The 8006-nt window shown below is 45.3% G+C and overlaps 1 long non-coding RNA gene across 1 annotated transcript in view; it reads right to left on the reverse strand.

The window, feature by feature from the left end:
• Nucleotides 1–2526: 2526 nt before the first annotated feature.
• The window catches only part of LOC125939763 (uncharacterized), a 17491-nt gene continuing 12011 nt past the window's right edge, over nucleotides 2527–8006 (reverse strand). The window contains exons 2-3 of the long non-coding RNA XR_007463133.1: nucleotides 6077–6144; nucleotides 2527–2691 (exon numbers count right to left, since the gene is read on the reverse strand). This is a non-coding gene — a long non-coding RNA (uncharacterized LOC125939763). The remainder of the gene's footprint in view (nucleotides 2692–6076; nucleotides 6145–8006) is intronic.

Genomic DNA, 8006 nt, shown 5'->3' on the forward strand with positions numbered 1-8006 from the left:
CTTCACCGCGAGCGTCTGGCCTAAAGGACGATCATCGAAGTCGACAATATCTCGGTAGGCCGACAACACTTTGCAAAAGTCTTCAGCCTGTGTAGAGGACAGGTACGCCGCAACCATTTTCTTTATGTTGGGATCGGCGCCCGAGGCTGGCGCCAGGGGCACGCCAAGTTCAGAAGAATCATCGGTTGATAAAGCTGCCACTTGATGGTCGCCGAGGCAATCAACGTTGGCAAGGCAAATACCTTGCGGGAGAACTTGTTTTGCCAATCCAAAGTTAAAAATAGGCATGCGAGTGCACTTATTAGTAAGAGTAAGGACACTGTGAGGCACGGTGACGTCATACTGTAGTGGATTGTCGGGCAGACGAATGACGAGGTACTCGCCATCAGGAACAGGTGGGGAAGATAACAGTTAAATATAGGCTATTCACTTTGGTGGAAGGCGAATAAAGCCGTTGGGGCGTAAGCGGCACGGGGGTTCATCAGGATGTTCTGCGAGAATCGGCTACTCAAGGCGAAGGGTACTCGCAGAGCAGTCAATAAGAGCAGAATGTGCAGAAACAAAATCCAGTCCGAGAATTAGGTCGTGGGGGCAATGAGTAAGCACGGTGAAGAGGACAGGAGTGTGGCGGCCGGCGATGCTGACACGTGACGTACACATGCCGACGATAGGGACAGTACCGCCATCCGCAACGCGGACGACGCGTGCCGACGCTGGGGTGAGGAGCTTTCTTAGTCGTCGTCGGAAGGCAGCACTCATAATTGAAATATGGGCCCCTGTATCGATCAGCGCAGTGACACGATAGCCGTCGACGTCAACGTCAAGAAAGTTTTGGTTCGTAGGCAACGTGAGCAGAGCGATAGGCGGCGAAGAAAAGCGACGAGCTTGGGGCGAACTAGACTGATGGCGTCGAGGTGAGGGAGGTGAGGGCGAGCGGCTGTAGCGAAGGTTCGAAGCGGGGGCATCAGCGGCACTGGGTGCGTGACGGGTGGAATAGGGAACAGAAGGTCCAAAGGTGCGGGAATAAGCGGAGGCGTATGTCCGAGGAGGAGGTGCCCATCAGTTGCGGCAGCGACGAGCGACGTGGCCGATGCGACAGCAGTGGAAGCGGGTCGGTCTGTCATCAGGGGTACGCCATTTCGGACGGGTTCCGGCGAGATGTGGCAGAAAAGGACTGCCGAGGGCGAGGAGGGCAGCTAGAGAACTGGGGAACGCTTAGCTGAGACGTTGAACACACGGAGTTCAGACCCATGTTCTCAAATTCCTGTCTGACGACGGCCTGAATCATCGCAATCGTGGTAGCTGGCGGATCGGGAGGCGTGACGGAGAAAGCTGGGGAACAGGAGGCCTCGAGCTCACGGCGAACAATACGGATTACGTCGTCACAGGTGGTGGCCTGACGCGGTCGACCCTCACATGTCGACGTACCAGCAGTGTTGGGTAGTCGCGTGATGTGGGGTGTGATACGGCGGCTCTTAGCGTGTTCAAGGCGACGGCATTCTTTCATGATGGCGTCGATAGTCGAGACGTTGCCAAAAACAAGCAAATTGAAAGCGTCCCCGGCAATGCCTTTTAACACATCGGCCACATTATCTGCTTCAGACAGTATCGTCAGCTTTGCGGCATAGATATAAGACGTCGAGGATGTATGAAACGTACGGCTCTGCAGATGTCTGAACACGCGACGCAAGAGCCTTTCTCGCGGCAGCCTTGGGCCCAGTGGGGTCGCCGAACAGTTCCCGTAGCTTTTCCTTGAAATTGTCCCAACTGGTTATCTCGTCATCATGCGTTTGGTGCCACACGCGTGGGGTGCCACCGAGATAAAAGATGACATTGGCTAGCATAATCGTTGGGTCCCACCTGTTATTCGCACAGGCGTGTTCATAGAGCTTGATCCATTCGTCAAAGTCCTGTCCCTCCAGGCCAGAGAACACACCAGGGTCGCGATGTTGGGCAATAGTGACGATAGGAGTAGTCGGACGAGCTGAAGCCGATGCAGAGGCGGTCTCGTCACCGGGGGGGCATGGTGACAAGCTCGATGTACCGACTACTTCGGAGTTCCGTGGCAAGGACGGGGATCGCTAACCTCCACCAGAATGTTATGTGTGGAAGGACACAGACGAAAGAGGCTATTTACAGGCTAATTACACTGGAGCCAGACAGCCAGGCCCACACTCGCTCGCACCAAGACCACAGACACACTTCATCGTCTTTCTCGCGGCGAGTCGTCTCTTGAACATCTTTCGATGATATGGTAATATGATGATGCAATGGAAATATGGACTAGGAACAGAATTAAAATTCAATTGAAACAATCAGACTAAAGATGCAAGAAAGAAATGCTCTTTTGCAATGTCTCGGAGAAACAGTGAAAGAAGCGCGTGCTTAGCAGTACCTATGACAGAGTACACTAAATGAAATAAAGAAAATGTGACATTTGGCACAAAGAAGAATGTTTGTCTCCAATTATGTGCAGATAAGTATTCACTGCAGACCATTTCTTGCTCTATTCATTTTATTGAATAAAAGCAGGCAGCGTCAATGCAATACAGACTGACCGCACTGTTTCACGAAGACTGATGCGTCATTACTTGACATTTTCTTCACTTCGTCCAACAGGGCCCTTTCTGACGAGCTCGAAGGCCATCGGTGGAATTGCGCCAGCTTGGTATGGGGCAATAATCAGCGTAACTGCAAAGTGTCAAATGAAAGGTGGTGCTTCGCTTAGATCATCTAATTTGGGAAGATGAATAATAAACAAGCACTTCAATGAATATTTCTTGATATTTATAGCCGCCACAATTTAACTGCGATGCCTCAAGTATAATGCAGAGTCATTCGTGCTCAAAAACTTTAACGAAAGCTGTTTTTTCTGTTCTATTTGAAATTGTCGTGTTGTACGAAGACAGAAGATCCCCTCGTAAAGACAGCATCTACAACTTGTTACTTTTGTCTAGGGTATTATAGACTCCGAAATACAGATATTTTGATTCATAAATTACAGTCTAACAAAGAACGTGCAAGCGGTTTGACAAAGGACAAGGAGAACATATGTTCTTTTCATCTTATGTGATGGCGTTATCTCCTGCTTGATGATTCGCTTGTTTGACCCTCGTCAATAAGGTGAAAGAGACATGCTGCGCGGTACCGAACGCTAATAGAAACTGTCACTAAATATAGAATGTGTGAACGTAACTGCCCGTTAGGCAAGATGATGGTGATGATGATTGTTTATTGGCATCCCCTTTAACACGCGGCGGTGACAAATAGTCGCCTAGCGTGCTTGATTTAATCAGTATGCTAATACATGTTTTTTATCAAGCATTTTTATGTACATTTCCTTAACATTTTTCTCTTTGTTCAAAATCTACCTGACTGTGAGAAACACGATGTATTAATCTAGTCCCTGATTTTTTCCACCAATACTCTAAACGTATCTTGTTTTTCTCGACTGATGACCGGTTGATGCCTCCATCCACATTAAACCCAAGCGCTTCTGGAAGATCTACGTTACCTACAGTTCTCACTGGGTGAATCCTTTCGCATTCGATTAGGATGTTCTGAGCAATCCCTGGATTTTAACTGCAGCATCCACGTTCCTCAGATAGTTTTTGTGTCCCATATGTTTTTGTGTCTTTAGGCAACCGGCACGGGCCTGAAATAGTACAGATTATTCTACAGATTTTTCTATATAATTTGTGCCTTCCCATTCTTGTAAATCTCTATGATCCTTTTTTTCCCATTCGTTGCATGTAATGGTCTCCAACTATTTCTCTTACATTCTTTTGGTATGACTCCTGGTTGTCCATTTACACTTTCAATAACGCTGTACTTGTTCGCCAACCTTGTTGACCATTTCCTTCATGCTGTCTCCATGCTTTTCAGGTACATATACTTGTGCACTTTACCCGCCCATTTATTTTGATCCATGTTCCTGAGTCTTTCTTCGAAACTAATTTTGCTCTGTGCTTCTCTGACTTCAAAGCAGGCCCAACCCCCGTCACTCTTCACTGCCTTATTTGTGGTTGTACCGTGAGCTCCCGAAGCCAACCAGCCTACCGATCCTGGGTTAACTCCCAACCCCGACAAAATATCAGGCTTTAAGCATCGAATTTCATTTGCGAAGGTTAGCGCTGGCACCATTACTCCTCTCCAGATGTCACGCAGCACCTCATACTTATTGTGGCCCCACAGTGCTCTGTGTTTCATTATTGGTGCATTCCGCTTGACATTTACTTTCAGAATATATTAACGTATGCTTAGAGTAAGTTTTGCATTCGGTTATGTATACGCCGAGGTATTTATATTGCTTGACTATCGGTATGACTTGCTGTTGAATAGACACCACGTAATTACTCGTCTATTCATGAAAGATCTTAATTCCCCCCGATTTTTCGTGGAGAAAGTCGAGGCCCAGATTTGTCGCTGCGTTGCCAAATATATTCTCAAGTGCCTGTAAATCTCTTGAATTGTCCGCTAGTAAGCACTATTTCGTCCACTATTTCGTCCAGGTACCTTCTGTTGCACCATTTCTTCATTATGCATGCAGGATAAATCAAACCTTAATTCTCTGTTTGCCAGTCGTCTTTCTATGCCCTAGTCTTTCTATGCCTTAACCTAAAGCGTGAACAAGAAGGAAAACAGATGACATTCTTGCTTTAGTCCTTGGTGAATTCCCACCACTTCATTACGTTCTGGACCTTCCTATAGAAACTTGTACTTGGTTGTCGGTATCCCTCTTTCTCTCTCTCTCTCTCTCTATATATATATATATATATATATATATACACCCCTCAGAAGCTCCAAGAACTCGTCATCTATGCCTTTGGCTTTACGAATATCCCCCCTAAAAATTTCGTTGTCATAGGCTCCTTTATTATCTAGAAATGCGATCGATAAAGTTATATTCTGAGTTAATGAAATCATATGCACTGACTTAGTACTAACATATTATCCTCTAAGTGTCTGCCTGGCTTAAACCCGAACCCATTCTGCAGTTCCCCAATACATCATTTTTCTAAACACACTTCGACAGTTGTAATTTTATGGCTTACATTGCCATTCTATATGTCGCCGACATTACCGTAACTGGCGTGTACGACCTCGGCGTGGCGGTGGTGAGCAACTTTTATTTGGTCCTGCAGGGTTTAACGCCATCGAGCCTAGATCTCGCCCGTGGGGACTGTCAGGTTATGCTTCAGCGCCGCCTTGCGGGGCTGAGCCCATGCATGTCACTTATATAGGTAAAGGCCTGTGCGCCTCCGGTGGTTATTGATGCTGTGTAGGCTGCTGTACGGCAGCTCTTGATACCCAAGTAAAGCATGGTATGTTGTTCTTGTGTGATATTTACTGCTTCACGCCACAGACAGGCGCACAGCAAGCTGTCCCCACATAATGTAATCAAGAGCGTTAGAGTCTAGGTGTAACCTTTCAGTAGCGTCAAGCTAAGGATATAAATGTGCAATGTGCATTGAATAGCGCATAGCTGTTAGGGCATTCCATAGTGATTACTAATTCTTATTGCAGCACATTGTAACTTATATTGAATACTTTAACGATACGCCTATAACGCAACACATATTGCAAAAACTTCATACCTAAAGAAACACCATTAGGTGTTGAAACTCAAGAATTCAAGGCACCCAGCGCAACGGCTACTGGCCGTGTCACATGGCCTCTTTCCCACCCCTCTATTTGAGGGCCAAGCAGCAAATCTCTTTAAAAATATTGTATTGTTTTTTACCAAAAGCGCCAGAACTAATGTTGGCTGAGGTATTTTTGAGAATCCATAAAGGTTGTTAATTCGTAATATCGATAAGAAATTAGAGAAAAACTTGGTGAACGTCTTGATTATGCATTGCCACACAAGGAATGTGACACGGGGACGCCCTGTTTTACTTGGAAATCTGAGGCGAAACAAATTTTTCATCGATTTCTTTTTCCTTTATCCCCCCTGACACATATGAAAGTAGGTTTTTGTAGGACAAATTGTGAAAGCCCTGTCGTGATCTGTTTTCTAGTGGATGCCCATAAACGTCAAGTTGAGGCAATACCTTCTTTGGCTGCGTAATCTTACCGAGTGTGGCAGCAACCAGCAAGAGGAGGTACTTTCCAAGCAAGCCGTACATGTCCTCGACTAGAGAGCTGGACAGAAAAAAAAAACTCTATATTGGGCTACAATCATGTTAATGCGACAATAATAAACTCCTGTCTTACCACTATCTACGTTTGCTCCTCTCCTTTTGCCTTGCAACCTGTAAAATTTACGTGCTAACTAATAACTAAACTAATGACCCATTTGGAACTAAAGTTCCTTATGACTAATGTTGTTAGCATTTGTGCATTTGCAGCCAAAAATTTAGACCTCTTCGCAATATATTGTGAAGAAACATAATTGAATGCAGCAGTGATATGACTACTAAGTGATGACAATGTTGCTGCATAATCGAAGCATCTTGCAAGTGTTACAATTATAATTATAATTTATCAGGTCAACAGCCTCCAAGAACTTATCTAAGATACAGCAAGAATATTGCACATTTCGTCCCAAAAGAATATATGCACTGTTTGGACGTTTTCTGCCCCATGCTTCAAGTGTTCCCAGCCTTTAATCAGAACTAGACTGAAGAGTTATCTTTGCCGTTGAGCACCTCGTTTCTAGACGGCTGACCGCATTCTGTCCTTATTGAAGACCAAATCAGCTTATCCCATAGCAATATCGTCTAAAGACGTCTATATGAATGGGCATGCAACACGTTTCTATTTCCTTGTGGCAATACTGGAAAAACGCATTCACCACAGAAATTTAAACATACGATAACAGTGGAACACGGCAACTTTGTTTTCTGAGATGCAAACTTTTTCAGTAAGCAAACTTTTCACTCTGTCATTGTGTTTCACCGGATTATCATGGTTATGCAGTCATCGTTCGACACAAGCCGTGCCTTCTGCATCCTACGCTTCTTGGATGCTGCCGCCAATTCTATTATTCAACAGGCTTATCTAATCACACTAGGCGTGCGACGTGCATAGTTTTGTACGTGACACGTGATTACTGATATAAGTATACAGATAACACAGTATTCATTTATGAGTAGTGCTTCGTATAGATGCTTTTTACGTAAATATTCGTGGCCCATATTTTCCGAGTTCTGAAGCTTGGATAGACGCCACAAGATCAAGTTTCTGCCACTGGTTTGTACTGTGTTTTTCTGGATGCTGCTTCACTGGTAGCCAAGCCGGACGAAGGCGACAACAAGGAAGTGCGGCGTCATGCGACGTCATGTGACGGCTTGACCCAGATGTCACGCGTATGCTCAACTTACGAGCGTGCTAGCTCGTGAAATATTGCGACAGTAACACTCTTTCTCATGAGCTTTTTGCATGTTATATGTCGATGAGACGCTACGCGTTAAAAACAAGCCGACTGAAGCCGCGGCTTTGTAGCCAGCTTTAAGCCTACAGTAATAAAAAGTCCCAACAGATGGTGCGAGGTCAGGGCGAACGCGAGACGTTTGAATTGAGTTCAGCAAAACCTCCATTGCATCCATCATGCGAGGAATGAAAGGGGAGGGGAAGAGCGTGAGGGGTGGGAGGGGGGAGAAGAGAGGGTGCTAGGTATCAGGGAGGGCAGAAGGCTATCGTCTTTCGACGTCATTTGCAGCGAAGCAAGCAGATATGTGGCCAATTGTTTCAATAACCATTATATGTACACGGCAAGCGAAGTTATGCCGTTGTCAGCGCCGTCGCCATGAGACTGCGTTTGTATTTAAGTTTATGTATGCGATGTGCTATGCTATGTAACATGCGGTATATGCGGGTTATATTACCTCGCCATTTTGTCGCTAAAATTTGTCATGCTAGGTCTCACATTCATGACAAAACTATTCTTCCATATATTGATAATGGCAGCCCACAAAGAAATATCATGAAATAAAACACCGAAAGTGCATGTCTGTTAACCTAGATATTCTAAGACCTAAATATTAAAAGTACGAAAACACAAC

This window comes from Dermacentor silvarum, chromosome 8, assembly GCF_013339745.2.
Source record: "Dermacentor silvarum isolate Dsil-2018 chromosome 8, BIME_Dsil_1.4, whole genome shotgun sequence".
In the NCBI taxonomy this organism is placed as follows: Eukaryota; Metazoa; Arthropoda; class Arachnida; order Ixodida; family Ixodidae; genus Dermacentor; species Dermacentor silvarum.